At 38.7% G+C, this 20,128-nt stretch overlaps 1 protein-coding gene across 3 annotated transcripts in view; it reads left to right on the top strand.

Annotated features, from left to right (window-relative positions):
- Window positions 1–20,128, top strand: part of FHIT (fragile histidine triad diadenosine triphosphatase) — a 1,417,053-nt gene that overhangs the window by 519,317 nt on the left and 877,608 nt on the right. Inside the window, exon 1 of one of the 3 annotated variants that reach the window (XM_047097253.1) lies at window positions 9,524–9,602. The exons of the other annotated variants lie outside the window; for them this stretch is intronic. The gene's annotated coding sequence lies outside the window, so the exon portion shown is untranslated. Of the gene's footprint in view, window positions 1–9,523; window positions 9,603–20,128 lie in introns of those variants that run through there. 3 annotated transcript variants of the gene reach the window in all.

Raw genomic sequence — 20,128 nt, 5'->3', positions numbered from 1 at the left:
CAAATGGTAGTGGAAAATTAGACATCCAATTAGCACTGGCCAAAAAAAATGAACCATCTACTTTATTCCAAAATTAACTCAAAATGGTTATAAACTTAAATATAAAATTATTTAAAACCTTAGAAAAATAAACACAGAAAAAAATGGTTGGGATCTAAGGCTAGATAAGGAGTTCTGAGACTTGACCAGAAAAGCACAAATCCATGAAAGGAATAATTGATGGGTTGGACCTCGTTAAAATTAAAACTTTCTCTTTGAAAACCCATGTGAAGGAAATGAAAAGACAGTCTACAGGCTTGAAGAAGATATTTGAAAACTGCCTATTTTGCAAAGGACTATTATCTAGAATATATCAAGAACTCCTAAAACATAACAGTAAAAAACCCAAACAACCCAATTAGAAAATGGGCACCACAAAACATGGACAGATAGGTTATCAATGAAGACATACAGATGGCAAATAAGCACACTAAAAAGATGCTCCACATCATTAGCCACCAGAGAATTGCAACTAAAAACCATAATATCAGCACACATCTATCAGCGTGGCTAAAATAAAAAATAATGACAACACCAATTATTAGTATGCAGAGAAACTGATGGTTCATCGTGTTAGTGAGAATAGAGAGTGGCCCAGCCACTCTGGAAAACAGTCTAGCAGTTTTTCTTTTATTTTATAAAACTAAACATTCAAGTACCATATGAGTGAGCAATTACACTCTTGAGCATTTATCTCAGAGAAATGAAAATTCATGTTCCCATAAAAACTTGTACATAAATACTCATAGCAACATTACTCATAGCAGCCAAAATCTAGAAATAGCCCAAATGTTTTTAACAGATACATAGTTAGGTAAACTGTGGTACCCATGGAATTCTACTCAGGAATCAAAAGGAACGAACAATTGGTATGATCAACAATTTAGGTGATACTCCAGAGAATTAGGTTGAGTGAAAAAAGCCAGTCCCAATAAATTACATACGTTTTGATTCCATTTATGTAACATGTTTGAAATGACAAAATGTTAGAAATGGAGGATAGATTAAGAGTGAATGCCAGAATTTAAGGATGGAAGTGAGAGGGGAACAAGAGAACGGTGGGTATGGTAAATAAAAGCACAACATGAGGGTTCCTTGTAGTGGTAAAAGAGACAGCCCTACACAAGTTGTAAAATTGTATAAAACTTAGTACACACACACACACACACACAGACACACACTGAAATGAATACAAGTAAAGTAGATTTAGGGATTTCTGGGTAAGATTGGTATATTGTGTCAATGTCAGTATCCTCATGTGCTATTATACTATGGTTTCCAAAGTATTACCACCAGATAAAATGTACATGGGATCTCTCTGTATTATATCTTACAAATGCATGTGAATCTGTAATTATCTCAATAATGATTTCAATAGAAATTATATATTTTAAACACTTTCTAAAGATATATATGTTTTGAGCCCTTACCATGTGCTATGCACTGTTCTAATGACTTTATATATATTTTAATATTTATTTATTTTCGAGAGAGAAAGAGGCAGAGCATGAGTGGGGGAGGGGCAGAGACAGAGGGGGCTCCAGGGAAGCAGGCTCCAGGCTCTGAGCTGTCAGCACAGAGCCTGATGCCGGGCTTGAATTCACGAGCCGTGAGATCATGACCTGAGCTAAAGTCTGACGCTTAACTGACTGAACCACCCAGGCACCTCTCTAATGACTATATTAATATGTCCATTTAATTCTCAAAATAATCTTATGAGGTGAGCAGCAATATCATCCCCACTTTCCAGGGAGGAAAGCAAGACAGTGAGATTAAGCAACAAGTCTAAAGTCAGAGCCTAGTAAGTGGCAGAATTTGGATTAGATCCCAAGAATCTTTGGCTCCAGTATCCACAGCCCTAACTAATAGGCTATTCTCTCTCTTTACCTACAGATTACTTATAACTGAGAGCATTAGGAAGAACTGTATGGATAAAATGGCATTTTAAGCTTCCTAAAAGGGAAGATTATGATGTGATATATGTAGAACATTAATTACACTGTAGGTAGGGAGAACTTAATACATATTTGCTGAATTAATAAGTGGCTTACCGTTGGGGCACCTGGGAGGGTCAGTTGGTTACGCTTCTGGCTCTTGATTGCTGCCTGGGTCATGATCTCGAGGCTCATGGGTTCGGGCCCACACCTGGCTGTGTATTAGTAATGCAGAGCCTGCTTGGGATTCTCTCTCTCTGCCTCTCCCTGATTCGTGCTGTCTCTCAAAATAAACAAATAAACTTAAAAAAAAAATAAGTGACTTACCTTCTTTAAACTACTGGATGATTCCTTTAGTCACTGCCAACAGCCCAGCCTCTGCAAAATGAGAAAACGAGGGACCCAGGGCAATGAGCTTATTTTATTTTATTGCATCATTGACTTTCTCTCAACTGAGGTCAGTGTTTCCCAAGGGGGAATTTGCTGGCATCCTGGGACAGATAATTCTTCGTTTTGCAGAGATAACCCATTGTAGAACCTTGAGCAGCATTTAGCATGTTCCCTACATGTTGCCCTGTGGCCACCCCCCACCCCCATGCCCATCACTGGGACATTTCCTAGTCCCCCCTAAGAGCCCTGGTCAAGAACCAGTGCAGTTTGTCTCTCTCTGGTTATAACAGAACTCATGCAACAGGACTGCAGGATTCACATGATTTAAGAGGAGCGTTTCATTTTCTCCCTTGGCTTGGCTGTATGCTTATGATACAAAGGAATCGAACTTCCTTGCTCTCACAGTGGCTCTAAGTGTGAATTTGAATTGGTCTAAAGTGTTCATTTTGCTTTTTTGTTGTTGTTGTTCTGGCTGTTCTTTTTGGTAGGCATAAAGAAGTTTCCCCTTTCAGAGAAATGCTGAGCACATACCACCCCAAAGCACACCCCAAACCAATTGCTCTCAATCTCAAAAAAAAAAAAATCTGAAAGGGAAAAATATTAATGGATTATTTTTGTACATGTGAAAAATCTTTTGGAAGGGCAATTTTCTCTTGCTGAGTGGTGGAAAAACGACAGCGTTAATTACGTTGCCTTGTTAAATCTGAAAGAACGCAGTGAACGTTGGAAACCTTTCAATTGCCTTTGTGGAAAGGCATCTAAGGGATCAGAAACCATCTCCATCAGCGAAGCGCTGAGGCAGCTGTGCCCCTCCTAAGGCCCTGGGTCTGGTTGTGCTGAGAGGAAGTTGTGAGCTCCAACCTATGGGACCTCTGGGGAAAATACAGAGGAAGGTAAGGGGTACGGGAAAGTAGAATTTCCACTTCAGGTTTTGAGCACTGGCCAACTTTCTTTCCTTTTAATCCTTTCTCAGTAAAGAGGCGGGAAGGAGGTGAATTTAAACAGAGTTGCAGTGGTAGCCGGTTTATTTGGGTGCTTATGTCTGTACACTTGTTGTCTTGGCGGATCAGCTTCCTAGCCATGAGAACAGGGACAATAGATCCTGCCCCCACGTAATATAGTTCTTTCAACAGAGCCCAAGCGAAGTGTGAGGCTTGCATGTAGGAAACAAAAACAAATGCAGAGGGATCACTTGCATAAAAAAAAAAAATGGAAATACAGTGTTGCTTTCCCAGGAATCTAGTTCCAGGATAGGTATTATGGGTATACAGAAAGCTCCCACAGTGTAGAAGGATGCCATTCCAGGGAAACATAGGAGTTCAGAGGCCCAGCTTTTGTACTTTGCTTGAATTTCAGATGAGATAAAACTAGCAGGTCTGCTAAGTTGCAGTGCAAAAGCTTACATGCCTTCTCGAGAAAAGCAATTTATTTTAGATTATAGCACAGCAGCTATCATTTAAACTGCTAGGGATTGTAATTGAACTCAGAACCAACCTTCTCTGTAAACACAGGGTGTGATAGTAAGTTTACCCAGGCTCTTCTAAATAACATGAACACCAGGCCTTCAGGACAGATGGGCATGGGAGTCCAAACATGGATCACTCGTGTCTCGCTAACATCCAACAACTGGCCCATTCAAAATTACATCCTGGGAAACGTACCTAGCTGGGTATTTGAATGTGCACCTGCTGTCCATATTGGGTGATATTAATATGAAATGGCTAGGAGGCAGTAGTCTTGAGGAAATGAGAGCACATGCAGTTAGCAATAGGGAACTTTTGATTTCCATCTTTATCTCGGGTCATGAAGGGGCTTGCGGGGAGGCAGAATCCACACAAATCCAGATAAAGAAAAAAGTGCCTCTGAATACTGGATATTCTTTGATTTGATAATGAAGGGGATGTGCTTACCTTCCAAACCCTAGAATGTCATCCTGTCATTAAGTCCTAATGAAAGCTTAATTGTTCTGTTGGGAATAATGATGTGTCTCATTTCCGTGCACTGCATTTGCTCCTCTCTTATTATAACTAAACCCAGTTATACGAAATTTACTATTCCTCCAGAGTTGTCCAGAGACTCAGAAGACAACATTTTATCCAGGCTAAAGTGTTTATTTTTTGCTTTTAGTAAAAGAGGGCTCACAATGCACTTGCTCTTTTTATAATTTTTTTTTAATGGAAAACATTAACCAGCACATAGTACAAATCAAATAATTTAGAAATACTTATAATAAAAAGTAATGGCTCCCTACTCCACCCTTTCCCCCTCTGGTTGCACCCACTAAATGCAACGCTATGACTCATTCCTGGTTTTAGCTCATTATCGTGAGTTGATATTTTATCTGTTTTATCCATTATTACTGATTTTCTTCTAAGAAACAGAAGGATTTCGCTTACTTACACTTACCTTTCCACATTCTCCCACTATAATGTGACATTATTTTCAACTCCCATTGTTCTTGCCACTTCTAAATCGAATTTAAACTTCCCCTTATTGGTTCATCAATCTGGGCAGGATCTCTTACCTCCTCGTGGGCAGATGAGTTACAAGCACTCATACTCTTTTCTTTAATAGTCTTCCTCTTGCACTTTCCATCCTCAGGCAGCTCTACCATTATTTTTGCATTGCCAAGTTTAATTTACATTTGCTGTCACCAGCATGGTCTTTGTGATTTTTCCAAAGTTGAAATTAATGAAAAGGATTTGCATAATTAGGACTTTGTGAAATTATTTACTGCAGACCTGAGTGTTCTCTATGGTTACAGTGTCAAATCTCCTGTGATATTCAAAAGAGACTGTGCCCAGAGTCAGGTTCAAATGGATTCTCTTCCCTTCTCATTTTGTCAAAATCATTCCATCTTTTAGTGTGTGGAATGTATATTTCACGTGGTTCTTATAAAGTTGTTTGTGTTTGTTTCCACTGGGGTTTCTGGTATCCTCTTGCCTTTCCTAACCATGTGCCTGCATCATCTTCAAGGTTTCAAAGCTCATAAAGCGCCTCTACTATGAGGTTCTATTGTTCTCCTTCCTTGTAGAGCTGCATTTGCTCTTATTTCCACAGGGTGTTCCTCCGTAGATGTGCTGTATAGAATTAGCTTGAGGTTCGCCCAGTGCCCTCCAGGGTGGGATTCACTGTTTGCTGGATCTAACGGGTTTTCTGTGTTTGTTTTTGTTTTTGTTTTTACTTACTTTCAAATTTTGCTTGCAATTTTCCAAGGAAGGGTGAATAGGAGGTGAATTATCTGAGTCCTTGCAACTTTGTAATTTTTAAGTTTTGCTTCCAAACAGAATTGATACTTCGGGTATAGACTTCAAAATCATTTTTACCACTGCCTTTTAGCATCCAGCGTTGCTGCTGATAAATCTGATGTCACTCTGATCCTTACTTCTTTCATAGGCTACCTTTTTGTTGGTTTGTTTTTCTTTTCTTTTTAGAAGGCTATTAGGAATTTCTTTTTAACCTCAGTTTTCTGGCATTTCATCTCCTTTGTACTGAGTAGATTCCTATCCTTTGAAGGTTCATGTCTCTGTTTGGCTCTGGGAAATTTTCTAATATAATTTCTTTGATAATTTTTCCACTTCAGTTTCTTTTTGCTCATTCTGAAACTCATATTATTAGCCTATTCTTAGAACTCCTGGTCTGATCATCTATATATCTCATTTTTTTTCTCATTTATTTGTGGGTTTAGTCAATAGTCTTGGAGATTTCTCCAACTTTGCCATCAAACTTTGTATGGAACTTTTATTTAGGAAATCATATCATTCCCAGGAGATCTTTCTTGTCATTGGATTGCTCCTTTAAAATATAATTTAAATGTTTTCCTTGTGTAGCTACCAAATCTCTTCAAATTGTTCTTGAGGATATTAAATAGGTTTTCTTTAAAGGTTGTATCTTTTCTCTATACTGTTTCCTCAGGGTCATATTTTCTTTTGTTTTGTTTGCTCATGCTCTTTTTTGTGGTGCCCTTTCTTGTAGTATTAGATTCCTGGTGATCTGGGGTTGTGTATAAAAGAATGAGGCCATAGAAAGACTCTTTGAGAGCTATTTTTTTTTAATTTCTTAATTTATTTTTGAGAGAGAGAGAGAGACAGAGCGTGAGCCAAGAAGGGGCTGAGAGAGAGAGAGAGAGGGAGAACCAGAATCCGAAGCAGGCTCCAGGCTCTGAGCTGTCAGCACAGAGCCTGAAGCGGGGCTCAAACCCACGAACCATGAGATCATGACCTGAGCTAAAGTCTGGCGCTTAACCAACTGAGCCACCCAGGTGCCCCTATTTGAGAGCTATTTTTAACTGATGGGTCTTATAAATGGCCTGTTTAAAAGGTTGAAGTTTAGAGCCTGTGGATGGGGATCCCAACTTGCCAGAATGAGGTTTTAAACACCCATAATAAGTGTCCTAGTCCTCCCCAGAAACTTTTTTTTAGATCTTTGTATTTTCTTTTCTTTTTTTTTTAAGTTTACTTCTATTTCTTTTGGTGGGGGAGGGCCAGGGAGAGAGAGAGAGAGGGAGAATCCAAGCAGGCTCTGTGCTATTAGCATGGAGCCCCAGGTGGGGCTTGATCTGACAAACTGTAATATCATGGTCTGAGCCAAAATTGAGAGTTGGATGTTTAACCAACTGAGCAACCCAGGCCCCCCTGACACTTTTTTTTTTAATTGCCTTGAAGCTAGTGCTTGGCTTCAGTCCAGTCCACATGGAGAGCCAGGAGGGAGGGCACTCCGTGTTACATATATTGACCTATAGACAATGCCTTCTTTCCAATACCACCCCCCACTCCCACCCTCTGTTGTACCTCCTGTTTCTGAGACTTGGGTCTCTCCTTTGCTGAAACCCCCCTTTAGGCTGGGGTTTCCTTTGCTACAATACGTGTCAACAGATTTTCTTGAAATCACTCATCGTCTCATTGCTTCTTCTCATCCTTTCTGTGGTTATGGGTTTACACCTTTGTACTCTTTTCGTGTCATTTAGAAAGTGCTTTGAGTGGGAAAGGAGGTAAATGGGTTTGTTCAGTTTACCAATGTGAACCAGACACACTCTTTTTTAAAAAGACAGTTTGTGATTTTCGTATGCCACATGCTAGAGAAATGCCATGTAGCTCTTCATTTGATTTTCAACAGTTTGTTAATCTGATGCTTGGAATCAGCAGTCCCAGGAAGTTGCAGAAACATTTCATTAACTAAATGGAGCCCATACAAAATATACTCGTGAAAACAGTATGTTCTGCTATTTTCTCTACACCCTGTAACTGATCATGCCAGGAATTATGTTTTCTTCCACATTTGTCAATTCAGCGAGTTTGTAGACCTACTTTAAAAGTTCTAATTTGGGGCACACCTGGTTGAGTAAACTCTAAGCGTCCAACTCTTGATTTTGGCTCAGGTCATGATCTCATAGTTTGTGGGATTGAGCCCTGTGTCAGGTTCTATGCTGACAGCACAGAGCCTGTTTGAGATTCTTTCTCTTCCTCCCTCTCTCTGCCCTTCTCTGGCTCACAAGCGTTGTCTCTCTCTCTCTCAAAAATAAATAATTTTTAAAAAATGTCTAAAAAAAGTTTCTATTTTTTATCAGTGTGTTGTGCACCTGAAACTAGTGTAACATTATGTGTCAACTGTACTTCAATTTGAAAGAAGCCCTATTTTTATTTTATTTAGTGAAGAAAGCACGATTGGATGTCATTGATCAAAATGTACCATCAATTAGAATGTGTTCTTCCTCAGTGGATAAATGGACAAAGAGCTTAGGAGTAGATATGCCTAAGGAGGAACAATGAATAGATGAAACTATTCAGTGATAAGAGTTTCACATTAAAACTGTATCTATGTAATCTACAGAATTAACAAAGTTTTTAAAATATGGCTTAATTACTGAAAAAAAAAAACACCAATACCTTTATACCTTTATATGCTTTTGTTAGGAACAACAAAATTTGGTACAAACTTCAGGTAATTTAAAATGTTTATTTTACCTAGTGATTCCCCATTTTAGGAAATTGAAGAAAATAATTAGAATTTAAGGTCAAGGCTCATTTGTCAAAATGTTCATTATAGCATTAGCGTATAGTAGAAAAATCCTAGATAATATACATTATCTAAAATATACAATATACATTATATAAAAATATACATTATCTAAAACATACAATATACATTGTATAAAAATATACATTTTTAAATAAAAATTTGGCACATCCATACCATGGAATACAATCAGTATTTGAGATTTATAAATAGTTGGTAACGTCTTGGTAAAATGCTTAGGTATAATGTAGGGGGAAAAGATAACGTAGAAATGGTGTATGTATTAAGATCTCAAGCATTCAAAAAGGAAAAGAAACCAGAAGGAACCGAACTGAAATTTTAAGTGTGGTTGTCTGTTGGTTGAATTGTATGTTATCCTTTATTGCTTATTAACATTTTATTTTCCAGATGTCTTATAGTGAATATGTCAGGTTTTAATAGAAATACAAAAAAAAAAAAGCCTCTTTAAATTATGTGCTGCTGAAAGTAAAACTTTAAAAAATGTCCCCGAATGACCCATCTGGCTTTGCCCTGCGTGAACTTTTAACCTTTTATATGACAGAATCAAGAGTGTCCTGTGTCAAATAGCGTTTGAGGTGTTTTCCTTTGTTGAAAGTATCTCTCAGATGCATCTGGAAAAGCTAACTGGTGTATTATGTTAGATTTGCTGCTTTTTGCTCTCTGTTTTTCTCTGTATCTTGCACCTGACTCCAAAGTCTGATTTCTGTGAACATCAGCTAAAGAAATATTAAGATTTTTTAGAACAGGGAAGCTACAGTTGCATTATGAATGGAAGTTGTAAACGGTGGACTGAGCATGAGACTCCCCGCTTTAGTCCTGGCTGGCTCACCTGGGGAAGGAACAAACTGAGGACACTGAATGCGGTGATCTCTACCGTCCTTCCAGGTCCTCTGTTCCCACTTTGCAGTTATCTGCCCCTTGCACAGACCAGATGAAACCAAGGTACAGAAGTGAGTCAGTGAGAAGCATGTGTTCTCAGAGCGTATTTCTTTGGCAATTTATTTGCTTGAAAAAGAGAAATTGACTTTGTGAAGTAACAGTTTCACATGTTCATTTGGAAGATGAGAAAACAGAGACAACAGGAAGTGCTGTGTAGAAGGTGCCGTTTCTGAGGTTTCTTGCTATATTTTAGGTCTGTAAGGTACGTTATTTGCTCTCAGAAGCCTCATATGGACTGAGTGATTTTGACCCACAGAACACAAGGTAAGAGGGACAAATGATCTGTCTTGGTGTAATTTGTTTCCCCTCCTCGAGGAAATGTACCAGTCAGTGGAATTCTGTGTGAAAACACAAACCATTTCAGGATAGGTGCTGGTGCTTTGTGCAGTGAGAGTCCCCAGGACCCTGCATGATCTCCGCTTCTCTAATTTGCTGCTCTTCCTCCTATCCTCCTGACTTTAAAAAAGACCCAAAGCAGAAACTGCTGTATTTTTTCAGACTATAAAAGGAATACCTGTCTATTTTATAAGATTAAAAATCAAAACCCAACACCACAGAAACAATATTATTTATTTAATTTTATTTTATTAAGTTTATTTATTTATTTTGAGGCAGACAGAGAAAGCACAAGCAGGGGAGGGGCAGAGAGAGAGAGAGAGAGAGAGAGAGAGAGAGAGAATCCCAAGCAAGCTCCACACTGTCTGCATAGAGCCCAATGTGGGGCTCAATCTCAACATCCATGAGATCATGACCTGAGCTGAAATCAAGAGTCCGATGCTTAACTGACTGAGCCACTGAGGTGCCCCTATTTTTACTTTTAAAAATTAAGTATCACCTATCATCTTACCACACAGGGATAACCTTGATTAATATGTGGGGGCATTTTGCCTCACACTGTCTTCTTCATCTGTGCACGTGTACACATCCATACGCACAAATGCACACACACACAAATTTGACACCTCCAATACTGTTGTTATTTTATCTTACAATGTGACATGTCCATAGAATTTTCCATCATCATCTATAATTCCAGCATAGTATTACTCCGTATATGTGAAATATAGTTTGCTAAAATCATCCCCCTTGATGGATTTTGTTTGCTTCCAACTGTGGCTGTAGGAAGCAATGCTGTGACAAAGAACCTTGTATGTATGTCTTTGCACCCTTGTTCAATTGTGTCTTAAGCAAATTTTATGAAAATGGAATTTCAGTGTCAAAAATGTATGATATATGGGTATACATATGTACATGCAGTATTATAGTGTTCTCCACGAAGTCTGTACCAGTTTATACTAACACTGTCCTTGCCACAGTTTTATACCCTCACCCTCTTCCCTCAGTGTTCCCCCAGATGTTTCCAGTTGAAAAAAAAGTCAACCAACTGCCTAGGGAAGGAGTCTCTGGTTCAGTGCAGGTGTGACCTCACTCAGGAAGGTCTGGTTTTGGCGAGCTGTTAGTGAGGGGTTGGGTTTCTCCTCTTCCTTAGCATTTCATCTCACTTCTAGTGCCAGGGGACCTTTTTTTTTTCTGAACAAGAAAGCTTAGGAGTGTTTTTTTTTTTTGTTTTGTTTTGTTTTTTTTGCCTTTACTACTTCACCACATAACAGGTGTCCAGATTTTGACTGCCTGTTACCCAGAAGTACTCCACTTCTGACTTCCTGGCAATGTAGTTGCTGTTTTCAGCAACAGTTAGCACTCGATGTGTTTGTTTTGCTTTAGGCTTCTATTCTCCCCCAAACACCGCACGCTGACATCCCCAGTCTTTCAACCTGGTGCCCTGGACCAGGGTGATAAAATACCTTGCACAATTGTTCTTAAGCCCAGAAAATTTATTTTCCTGAGTTTAAGCTGGCATCATGAGTTGTTAACCCTGTTAGAAAAATGCAAGTTGGATTTATGATTCCCTTCCACAGGTAATTGGGCTCTAATTTTAAATTCTGAGCCAATTGATTTGCACTATATTGCATTATAACATAACAAAAGTGCAATTGAGTCCAAGCGATGTGTGACTTTGAGCCTCCAATTATGCAATGAATTATTTTCAGTTCTTTAATAAATGATGCCTAGGTTGACACCAACCTGTCGTGGTTCCCTCTGGCTCACCCTACTCTGCAACCTCTACTTTCCTTGTCCCACCCATTTTTTTTTCTCTTTTTCTTCCCAATCCAGCAAGGTTTAGGAATGAGTTGCTTCAAAACTCAAATCCCGCATATTAAGACCTTAAAAGAAATTTTGTGCCTCATCCCTCCCTGTAAACTCCTATTAACATTTCATTTCAATCCCCAACTTATTCTGATGGGAAACTATTATTGCATTGCCTACAATATTGGCTGTTAAGCCATCAGTTATATAGGTTGCTTTCATGGTATATGCCAGTTTCTCTAGGAGAGTCCTTTTGGAATATCGATACTTCCTTGACCTTTCCATGAGATCCTAGGATAGGCGATTTTAATAGACTAGATTTTCCTATCCTTTTTTTTCCCCCTTTGAGATAATTTCTCCATTGTATTTATTTTTAGCTAGTTGTATTTTATGTATTTCTACAAAATATATCAAGTTATTTTGGGAACAAGGGTTAGATATAAATAAATAACGCATATTGCTGGAATCAGAATGACGAGTTATCTAGCAATCAGAGACAGTTAATTGGAATCTGCTTCTCAAACTTTTTCTTCTTTTGGCAAGCCCTTGTTATTTTCAGTAATGGACTATTGTAAGTGAGGCTTTGTGCATTTGTCAGAGGCTTTGTGCATTTGCCCAGAAGGAGAGGACAAAGGAGAAAATGGGGTAGTAGAAAGAGTCCTCCACTGAGGATCCCGGGAACTGGAGTCCAGTCTCTTCCTTCTAGGAGGCCTTGGGCAGACCCCTTCTTGGCTGGGACTCTCACCTCCCCCCTTGCAACATGACTTCTCATTGCTGAGGCCCTTCCTAATTTTGGGAGTTCACATCAAAAGATGCTATCTTTGGAGAAAATTGTAGCCTCAGACCCCTTATTACTCTGTGTTCCTTTGAACTTTCATCCTCTCTAAAAACAAATGAAACTACCTGCTGGGAATATTAAAAATACTCAGGGGGGTAGGGTGCCTGGGTGGCTCAGTCAGTTGAGTTCTGACTTCAGCTCAGGTCATGGTCTCATGGTCCATGAGTTTGAGCCCTGCATCAGTCTCTGTGTTGACGGCGCAGAGCCTGGAGCCTGCTTCAGATTCTGTGCTCCCTCTCTGTCTGTCCGTCTGTCTGTCTCTCTCTCAAAAACAAATAAACATTAAAAAAAAATACTCAGGGGGCACCTGGGTGGCTTAGTCGGTTGAGCTGCCTACTTGGGCTCAGGTCATGATCTCATCTTTGTGAGTTCGAGCCCCACATTGGGCTCAATGCTGTCAGCACAGAGCCACTTTAGATCCTTTGCCCCTCCCCTGCATGCACCCCCTCTCTGTCTGCCCCTCCCCTGCATGCACTCTCTTTCAAAAAACAAAAACAAAACTCAGGTATTGGATGACTACCCTGAAAGGAATATTTCTTGCCTTTTTCTGCAGAAAGTAAAGACAGTAGACTCTTTTCTATGCCTTTCCACACAGGGATGTTTTCCTGGGTGTTCATAACTGAAGGCAATTTCTGGGGAGCACCATATAGGGTTATGGAAGAATGACATGAGGTGGCAGGGAAGCTCTGGGGGGAAATGTGCATTGCATTAAATGGAGAGCTCTTGCCGTATCCAGGACCACTTTGTGATCACATGCAATTGGAAGCTATTTAAAAAATAAACTAGAGCATCATAATTGCTGAATGACAACATTGCAGTTTTTGCCATATAGTGCATGTTCTGGGTTACTTCAAAAATACACATTTTCCTCTATTGTTTCTTTTCCATTAATGGAGTCATGCAGGGGGGAAAGTTTCTGATTTGAATTAAGGCCAGGTGAAGAGAGGGAAATGATCAGTTATTTTACTTTTTTTCCCTCTCCGTCTTTACCCTCATAGCTTTAATTACTCTGAGTAAGTAACTTCATACCCTATCTTCTAAGATCATTGGTGACATTATTTTCCTAAAAAATAAAAGCAAAATCAAAACAAACCCTAAATATTTTTTTTCCTGATTTCATTTTTCCCAACTCCCTCTATGTTAAAGAAAGCTTCCCTCCAAATATAATTATGTTCGTGTTTTTGTAAAGTTCCCTTAGTTAGAGGATCTTCAGATGTACTTTTTGGCTGATTAATTTAGTCATTGTAGATCCTTGAACATAAAGAGATGAAAAAATCATGTAAGGAATTGAATCTGAAAGTGTCTTATATTTTATTGTGAATAGATCTCAAATGCTTTATTTTTTGACAGCCCAAGATAAGGATGATGATTAGACATCTGACTTAACTATTAGAGAATTATTTTTTTAGTCTTAGGGAATTTATGGAATTCTTTCAAATGGATGTGGACAGAAGTAACTAGATTTATACCATGTTTCCCAATTTGTGATTTAAATAAATATGTAAAAATATACATGTATGATTTTTACATCCTTGGCCCTATATTATTTTTCATTTCGACTATAAACACTAGGAATTTTCTAGTTTATCCAGGTAATTATTCTCTTAGTTGCAAATACAGGTAAGTAGTTTTCTTCCAATATAACTCTGAGCTGATTATTAAAAGAATATTTAATATCATTCCATTAAAAATGATGATACAAATTTGGTAAAGTTCTTTCTGACCATCTGGGCTGTTGGAAAAGTTGAAAAATCTAGGGCACTATCAGGAATGTCACTAATAGCTAGTAATTTGAGAGTAATTTAATGTGTGAGGAATATGTTGAAAGGCTATTTTAAGTCCACATATTTCAAGTAGGTTTTATTTATTCTAATCTGGGAACATATGAATTGGAAAATTCTCAAGGTAAGCCGTTGGTTGTAAAGTCTTTTATAATGATGACCATCCATCCGAATCAGCAGTCATCAGTGAGAGCTGGAAATTATTGTTGAATTTAGGGAGTCCTGAGGCTCTTATATCATTCTTAAATAGTGGAAGTTGTTAGAGAAACTGCATTTAAACTACAAACACACATATATGTGTAGGATGCACAGGATGTTAGAATGGGTCTCCTCTTGTCTTAGTTTTCACTGAGGCATCTATAGGATAGCTGTCAAAAGACCCAACTATCCCATTTGCTGAATGAGCATTTGTAGATCCTTGAACATAAAGAGATGAAAAACTCTTGTAAGGAATTGAATCTGAAAGTGTCTTATATTCTACTGTGAATAGGTCTCAGATGTTTTATTTTTTGACAGCCCAACGTAAGCATGATGATTAGACTATTAGAGAATTATTTTGGGTCTACAATATCGCATTTGCAGAATTTCAGCATGAGTCTGTTCCATGTGTTTTGCATATTTAAAAGTCAACAGAGGGTTAGAGAAGAAATTTCTTTGGAAAGAGCTATGGTCATGCAGTGAGTTGTCATCATGCTGCTGGGAGAAATAGTGGTGAGTACTGTTTTGTAACCCCAAGCCCAGAAAGGCATCATCAAGAGGACTAATCAGAGAGTTCTGAATTATGTTTCTTGCAGTTGGAGGACCGAGAGGCCTGATGCCTGCGTCGGGTCTGAGGTATTTAGAGTGGCCTGTACATCAGTATCTGACTCATCCTAGGAAATCTAGAAGGGAAAGCAAAGACAAGCTGGTCAGCTATGTGAGTGGTAGGACAGGTGTGCTGATGCTTGAGAATCAGCCTGCTTTTCCAGTCTTTGTCAGAGCACGAGATAGTTAAGTGCTTCTTAGGGACCAGATCCAGACTGCAGAGGACAGAGCCAATGAGTTGTTTTGAATCTAGTCAAATCTGGTAGCTGAAAGGGTCAGGGGATCAACCACAACATATGAGGTTCAAGGCAGATTGCTAGATCCTTGGGACTCAGGAAGGGGTTCACAAAGAACAACCTAGAGAAGAGTAGAGGTCCAAAGAACTGTCTGAGAGAAGGACCCTGCAGGGACCCTCTCATTGTCTATGAAAACTCCCCAAGAAAGCTCACCATCAGCTCTTACAGACATACAGATACACAGACAACTCTTTATACATATCCATGCACTACAGGCCCAGAGAGAGCAAAGCCAGCTTATAACAGAACCAGCACAAGGAAGAGGTCACCTGTCCCTTGATTTCTTCAACCTTGGAAGAGTCGGAACATTAGCTAGTAGGGTGAGGGAACGGCAGGGACAGTAGGGGGGAAAAGGAGAAAATCACCATGGCCATCATCCTATTGTAGGCTTCTAGATGGAAGCAGGGCCAGACTGGGAAGGGGAGGACAGATGTTTGCATAATACATTGTTGTGGCATTTCTGTTTATAACTTGAAGTGGTTCTAGAACTGTCTATTACTTGTGAAAAGCAAACCCATGGGCCTGCTAGAGTTTTTTTATCCAAGGGCAGAGGAAGATCATTAACACCTAATGATAGACAAGTTTAGAGGGACAGTGGGAAAGAAAATAAAAGTCTTATGTTATGAATTATGCTTGTTCAGCATAGTTGTTACATAAAGGTGTATCTGTATGTTCATTTCTAAATAGCAATGATATATAGAGAGCTCCTAAGTACATGCCCAAGTGTTTAACATATATCAATAAATAGAGGCATCTATTTGGACTAACTGAATCATTTTTTCAGTAAAATAATTTGCCTTTGGAACTAACATTAATAAATTTATTTCAAAATGTCAGTATTTCAGACTATAAAGTAAGTTATTAAAAATTATTTTTCTCATTTTTTCTATTTTCTTCCTTTTCCATTTCTCCCATTTTCTATTTTCTTCCATTTCTTCCAAGGTTTAAAGTAATCAGAAAACAAAAGCATTAGGGTGGGACAGACACCTATGAGGAAAAGTGTTGGATACAATGGGGTTGTCAGAGAGAGAACAGTTCAATTTTATCTTTTTCAATCTCCCCAAACCGATCTATTCTAGAACACCTTTCCTCCAGTATAGCATTTCCTAAAATATGGTCCCCAGGATAGCAGGAGGAATTATTTGAAATAAAACTGGTTCCTAGTGAAATATGTTTTGGAAATTCATGTCCATTTACCAAATCTTACTTGCCCTGGGATCTTCTCAAACCCTTTAGTGTATGTATATTGTGAATTTCCAAAATGGGCATATAGTGTATGACATTGTCCAAACATGTTTGATCACAGAGTATTGTTTTGGTGAGGGCCATGCTTTAGAAGCATACCTTTAAGAGTCTTGGTGGATTGTTCCAAATTTGGTAGATATTCTCACAAGTACAAACAGAATATAGATTCTAGGGGTGCCTGACTCAGTTGCTTAAGCATCCGACTTTGGTTCAGGTCATGATCTCGTGGTTCCTAAGTTCGAGCCCTGCATTGGGCTCTGTGCTGACAGCTCAGAGCCTGGAGCCTGCCTCGGATTCTGTGTCTCCCCTCTCTCTGACCCTCCCCACGCTCAAAAATAAACATTAAAAAAAAAGAATATAGATTCTAAATCTTAAAGGTATCAGAGGATTCAAATGAGAATTCGTAAGGACTTTTTACAGAGGAGGGAAATATATCACACCAGTGAATTTGTTCTTTCTGGTGTGGGTGACTTATTGCGGACGCCATTACCATTGACGTATGAAATGAGTATAATGGAGTGATGATCCCGAAGAAGTAAGGTGGTCATTGTTGATTTTGTGGCAGAAGAAAATATGGATATGTTTACAAATCTGTACACAAGGATATATATTCACAGCATATGCATGGACATTAAGAACACAAGTGACTTAGTTTTATTAAAATTCCTTTTTGCATTTGTGATCCTGGATCTAGGATTTAGCTTAGTACAGTTAGGATGTACTTTAGTGTTTCTTTAATAAATAAATAGTGTCTTCTGGTGTATTTTATCTTGGGTAATTTGGAATACTTACTGTGTGAACCTCTAAATCTTTCCTTGCATTGGAAGTACAGAATTTGGGGTTAGTTTTAATATGTTTTGAGAAATAACTATTCTGGCAAAATCCATCTGTCCATGTGTAGAAGTCTACACTGGAGTCAAGCTAATCAAGGTTTAAATTACTGCTCTGTTATTTATTTGGTGATTAAACTTGGGCAGATTTCTTGGTACTTCAACTCCAATTTCTTAATTTATAACAGCATTTCTCACATTTTGCTGCAGAGATTGCTAGAACTAGAACTTGGGGCACTTGGATGGATTCCTCTTTCTTCACCCCTTGATAAGCTCAGAAAAGCCTCTCTTCTTTCTACCTGATATGAGGCTCTACATAGCATTTCACTTATAGTATGGTTTATGTGTAAAAGTTTTGAACACCATCTTCCTGCTTCTTGGATGGTCAGGATTAAATGAGGTAGATCAAGAGGGGCAAGGGTGAAGGCAACTGTTAAAAGCTTGGAAATGAATCCCAGCTCTGGCTGTGTAACCCTCAAGAAATTACTTAATCTCTCTGTGTCTGGGCAGAATAACTCATCTCACTAGATTATTGGGAGGATCATGAGATGATGTATATATAGTTGGTACATTAGCACAGCACCTGCCACATAAAATCCTCACTAGAGGTTGGTCATTGCTCTTGTTACTATTAAAACTCCTTGTCCAGTAGCTACTACATACTAACTGTTCGACAGATGTCTGTGCCCATTCATCCTACCCTTTTTGAGTGCCTGCAAGCATGGTTCACCGTTCTAAGCTTTACAGGCTTCAAGGATAAAGAAAGTGCAGAAAGAACACACATAGAAGCAGCACCTGACATAAATGGCAAATAGATTTTGAATTGGATAAAAAAATGAAGTTGAAATTTGACTAACTGGGGACACCTGTGTGGCTCAGTCAGTTAAGCATCCAACTCTTGATTTCAGTTCAGGTCATGATCTTACAGTTTGTAAGAAACTAAGTTTGTGTCCTCTGTCCCCACCTCTCTCTTTGCCCCTCCTCCCTCTCTCAAAAATAATTAAACATTAAAAAGAAAAAGAAACTTGACTAGTTTTATTAGCCATAAAAAGGTATTTAAGCACCTAGACAAAAGAATATAGAAGGATGTGTTGCTTACCCTGAGAATCAATAAAATTAAGAACTCTTTTTATTTTTTTTAAGTGGAATTGAGTTCCAATAAAAGCTCAGTGAAGAATATAGCCAATCATTCTAGATATTTGAGATTTTTGAAGTCCTTTGGGTTTTAACCCTTGTTAAAATCCCTAAAGAATTATGTGGCTACCTTCTTGCATTTTATTTTTTTAATTTTATTATTTTTTAATTTACATCCAAATTAGCATATAGTACAACAATGATTTCAGGAGTAGATTCCTTAATGCCCTTACCCATTTAGCCCATCCCCCCTCCCACATCCCCTCCAGCAACTGTGTGTTTGTTCTCTATATTTAAGAGTCTCTTATGTGGTTGTTCCCCTCCCATTTTTACATTATTTTTGTTTCCCTTCCCTTATCATGTTTTGTCTCTTAAAGTCCTCATATGAGTGAAGTCATATGATATTTGTTTTTCCTTGACTGACTAATTTCACTTAGCACGATACCCTCCTGTTCCATCCACATAGTTGCAAATGGCAAGATTTCATTCTTTTTGATTGTTGAGTAATACTCCATTGTATATATATACCACATCTTCTTTATCCATTCATCCATTGATGGACATTTGGGCTCTTTCCATACTTTGGCTATTGTTGATAGTGCTTCTATAAACATTGGGGTGCATGTATCTCTTCTTGCACTTTAAATGGAATCCAGAGGATGTGGTTAAGTCTTTCTTGCCTGGAGTGCCTGTAAGGAATGTCTTAGAGTGGCAGTACAAAACTAGGACTATGAGATCAAGTTGGATATAAATGAATCCTAAGCATAATTTGTACATTGCTTAAAAAAACCCTCATTAAAGATCATTTTCTTATAAGGGGTAGTATAAGAAAAAAAGGAGAGGGGGACAATCAGATAATTGAGAGTTCCCAGTAATTTAATTCTGGAAAAAACCCCCACAAAATTGTGTTGTATGTTAAAAGAAAACAATTGAAAAGCTCAAACTGTCCCTTGAATGGAAAAATGTTCTTTTATACTGAGGACTTATTTATTCAACAAGAACTGAGTGCCTCCAAATAGTACGTGAGGCCCTGGAAATGTCATGGCACATAAGGCAAACATGGTGTTTGCCATGTGCAACTAACACTTCAGTGGGGTAGACAGGCTATCAAGCGGTCATACCAAAATATGTGGAAGTGATTCCATAGAGGAAAGTTCCAGATGCTATGGAAGTATGTGTAGGAAAGTCGGGACAGCTTCCCTTGGGAAGTGACAGTTGACCTGAGGTAGGAGTTAACAAGAGGGGAAGGGAAGAGAGCATACTGAGGGCAGAGGAAGCAGCAGATGCAAAGCCCATGGTGGGAGGGAGCAGTGTTGGCATCACCAACAAAGACAAGCTCCCACACTCCTGGAGAGTACTGGGAGGTGCCCATGGGAAGGAAAGGAAATGCCAGTCCACAAGGGCCTAATGGGCCAGGACAAGATGATGCCCCTCCTTGTCTGGGCTTGGAGTTGCATTTCTACTTGTGGTAACTTTGTTTTGAATTCTGCTCTTTCATAAAGTGATGGTTAAATCTCTGTGGAAGATGCAATCCATTTTCTATACTTCTCTGTGCATTTAATTCAGAAATGTTTAATATGAAGGGAATTTGTTTAATTTTAGTAGTTCAAGTCTTAGAGCAGGAGTAGCTCCTTAACCCAATGCCCTGTGTGTATATTGTGAAACAGTCTTTGGTCACTCATTGTTCTGAAACCATAGGTCTGACTGAATTTGAGAT

The sequence above is a fragment of the Lynx rufus genome, unplaced genomic scaffold (genome assembly GCF_022079265.1).
Source record: "Lynx rufus isolate CCGP_SWC_20201006 ecotype Redwood Valley unplaced genomic scaffold, mLynRuf1.p SCAF_4, whole genome shotgun sequence".
In the NCBI taxonomy this organism is placed as follows: Eukaryota; Metazoa; Chordata; class Mammalia; order Carnivora; family Felidae; genus Lynx; species Lynx rufus.
Note: the sequence above shows the minus strand (reverse complement) of the source record. Positions and strands in the feature narration are given on the sequence as shown.